At 35.5% G+C, this 3,215-nt stretch overlaps 1 non-coding gene across 1 annotated transcript; it reads left to right on the forward strand.

The window, feature by feature from the left end:
- Positions 1–2,068: 2,068 nt before the first annotated feature.
- On the forward strand, positions 2,069–2,174 carry LOC124895414. Its single transcript, XR_007051701.1, has one exon. It is a non-coding gene; the product is annotated as a small nucleolar RNA R71 (small nucleolar RNA).
- The last annotated feature ends 1,041 nt before the right edge of the window (positions 2,175–3,215 follow it).

Here is a 3,215-nt window from a genome sequence, read left to right on the forward strand (position 1 = left end):
TTCACCACCTCTTGTATGAGTTGATTTAACCTCTTCTGAAGTTCTACACTTGGTACATGATCTAGTTCTAGCTTTATATTGTGGGAAAAAATGCCAAGAGCTATGCCTATGATATCTATAATTGTCCATCTGATGGCTTGAATTAACCTTTTCACTACCAATTTCAAAGCCTCCGCTTAGTAAGACTCGAGATCACTTGCAATACTGATAGGAAAAGTTTTACCATCACCCAAGAATATATGTTAAAGGTGGGGAGGCGACGGATTCAACTTAATTTGAGATGGCTTAAGGATAGATGGCTTTGTGAGTGGACTCTCACAATTTTTAAGATCAAGGTCCAACTTTATCAGGTTCTTGGTAAAAGATCCAAGTCCCATTAAAGATGCAACCAATTTATTGAATGATTTGACTTCATGATTTTCACAATTCCATAGGACTCCCACTAATGGTTTATTCACCAAACTCACATCGACATAATTCAACACCTCATCATCGATCATAAAAAATACTTGCAAATCCATTGGTTGTTTTATGGACTTTCATACATTGAAAGAAATCTCTTTATTATTTAGGTAAAATATCATATTCCTACACTCCACATCCACCAATGCTCTCCCGATGGATAAAAATAGCCTTTGAATAATAATAGGGATTTCATAGTCTAATGCACAATCAAGGATGATGAAGTCGGCCGACAATATGAACTGGTCGATTTTAACTAGCATATCATGAAGTTTCCCAATAGGTTTCTTAATGGTATGGTCATCCTTAGCAATCTCATCGTGGTAGGTTGCGATTTCCCTAACTATAGCTTGTGAAATATATCATATGGATTAAATTTGCGCTTGACCTAAGGTCACACAAGGCCTTTGCAAACTTTATCATTTCGATGGTGCATGGGATTGTGAATGCTCTGTGGTCTTTCTTATTTTATGCCATCATGCTTCATGTAATTGCACTACAATAATGAGTCACTTCTATTGTCTCATCCTCCACTGGCCACTTTTTGGAGACTAATTTCTTCAGAAACTTAGCATACCCCAATATTTCTTGCAAGGCTTCTATCAAAGGAATTTTGATGGAGAGGTTGCTAAATTTTTCAAGAAATTTTTTGAACTTGGAATTTTCACCTTTTTTCTTAAGTCATTGAGGAAACGGAGGAAGAATTATAATTGGTGGCATAGAGATAATTTGGGATTCTCTCAACTTTGAATTTTCCATGATAACTTATTTTGCCTTTAACTCATCATCATTTGTCCTCTATCATATCATATTTATTTTCTCATTATTTTCTATTTTTCCTAGTTCATCATCAAAATCCATTTCCTTGACAAGAGTTTTGCCACTTCGAGTGACAATATCTTTTATAATCATACCACTCAACATCTCTTTATTTGCTCTTTCCATGAGGTACACTGATATTTGATTCAATTTTTCCTCTAGTTGTTGAATGGCAATTGAACGAGACTCTACCCTATAGTGTAACTTGGAGAAGTCACTTCTCATTTCCCTCACCATCATGTTGGCTTCCTCGACTCTTATCAAAATTTAGGCCAAAACATCTTTATTAATATACCTCTCCATTTTGCATGGAGACATGTCCTAGTTCTCATTGTTTCGACCTTGAATCTCACCTTGCCTTTGAGAGGCAATGTGGAAAATATCTGAATTATTTGGAAACAATACCATCTTGTCATCAAGTATATCCTCTTCCATATCTTCACATGCCATAGTATCCCTTACATCTATAGTGTTGACTCTTTCAATAGAGGTTCTTATGACATGTTTAGTAAGAAGTTCTAGGTGTAACATTACCTTGATCATATTTTCTTCTCTCTCTACTCTTTTTCTTTGATCTTGACATATAAAGGATGAGAAGGGAACCCCCACGGGCACCACAACATATTTTATATGCCAACCCCTTGTTAGACTGACCATTTGATCTATCATACTTGATGCAACTCCACAAGGAAATTTAATAAGGGATCCACTAGATGCATTGTACACTATGGTTTTGTTGACTTGATCTAACACCCGATCAAATATTTAGAGAAGCATCTTCTCCGACACCTCATGGTTAGGACATTTCATAAGCTTGTCCTTAAATATCCCCCATGCTTCATACAAAGGCTCCTCACTGAATTGACAAAAAATTATGATTTCATCATGCAATTGTAACATATTTAAAGGTGGCAAGAATTGATCCAAGAAAGCATCCGTAAGTTTGTCCCATGATGTGATGGACCCGGTGGGTAGTAAACACAACACCAATTTGCCTGTTAGAGAGAATGGGAAAAACCTCATCCAAATAAATTCTTGTGTGATATGGGCAAAATAATAAATGGTAAGCATATTTCCATAAAGTTCCTCAAATGAAAGTTGGCATCTTTATGTGGTTGTACCCCGAACAAACCCTTTATATGAAACAAGTAGAGCATGACACTTTTGACCTAAAATACTTTATTTCCCTTGGTAGGGGGGATACGGATGACACTAGAATTATCTTTATCACCAAGATAATCCATAACTTCAACATGTTCATATGATGGGTTATCGATTATCCCTTCTTGGCTCATGGTTATTTGAAAGAAATAATAATCACCTAATAAAAAATCAAAAACAAAACAAAAGTGAAATATGACACCACATGTGAACCCAAAGTTACTATCAACATCTCATAAGTAAAAACTAAGTTTCACTCCCTGACAACGGCACCATTTTGATCACGCTCACCTATACCATTATTTTGGTGTAGAAAGATCGTTGTCAATATAATAACCCAACTTAAGTTGGGGTTGAATCCATGAGTAGCGTAACAAGTATTTGAATCCTATGTATGTTGAAAGCTTCTAAGTATTTACCTGTAAGGTAAACATAATGCAAGAAATAACTTAAAATTTGAGGGTATGGTTTGAAAGGTTGTTTGAACAAATTGTACTTGAACTGCAAATTTAGAGCAACAATTGTAGATAAAATTTGAATAGGATATTACTCTTGGTATTATGTTTTCCTAGGGGAAAATAGTGCATAGGTACATGAGAGTCACATCAAATTCTAGTCAATGAATATATGTGCAGGCTAGGTAGGGGTTTTGGTGTTAGTCTTTCAACTGAAAAATAAAATATCACCCATGGATTCTTTATAATACCTCTTGGGTATGGCTAATAAATCAACCCAAAACCTCAGTTGGACATCCCTATTTCTTAGAAGATACC

The sequence above is a fragment of the Capsicum annuum genome, unplaced genomic scaffold (genome assembly GCF_002878395.1).
Source record: "Capsicum annuum cultivar UCD-10X-F1 unplaced genomic scaffold, UCD10Xv1.1 ctg81933, whole genome shotgun sequence".
Classification (NCBI taxonomy): Eukaryota; Viridiplantae; Streptophyta; class Magnoliopsida; order Solanales; family Solanaceae; genus Capsicum; species Capsicum annuum.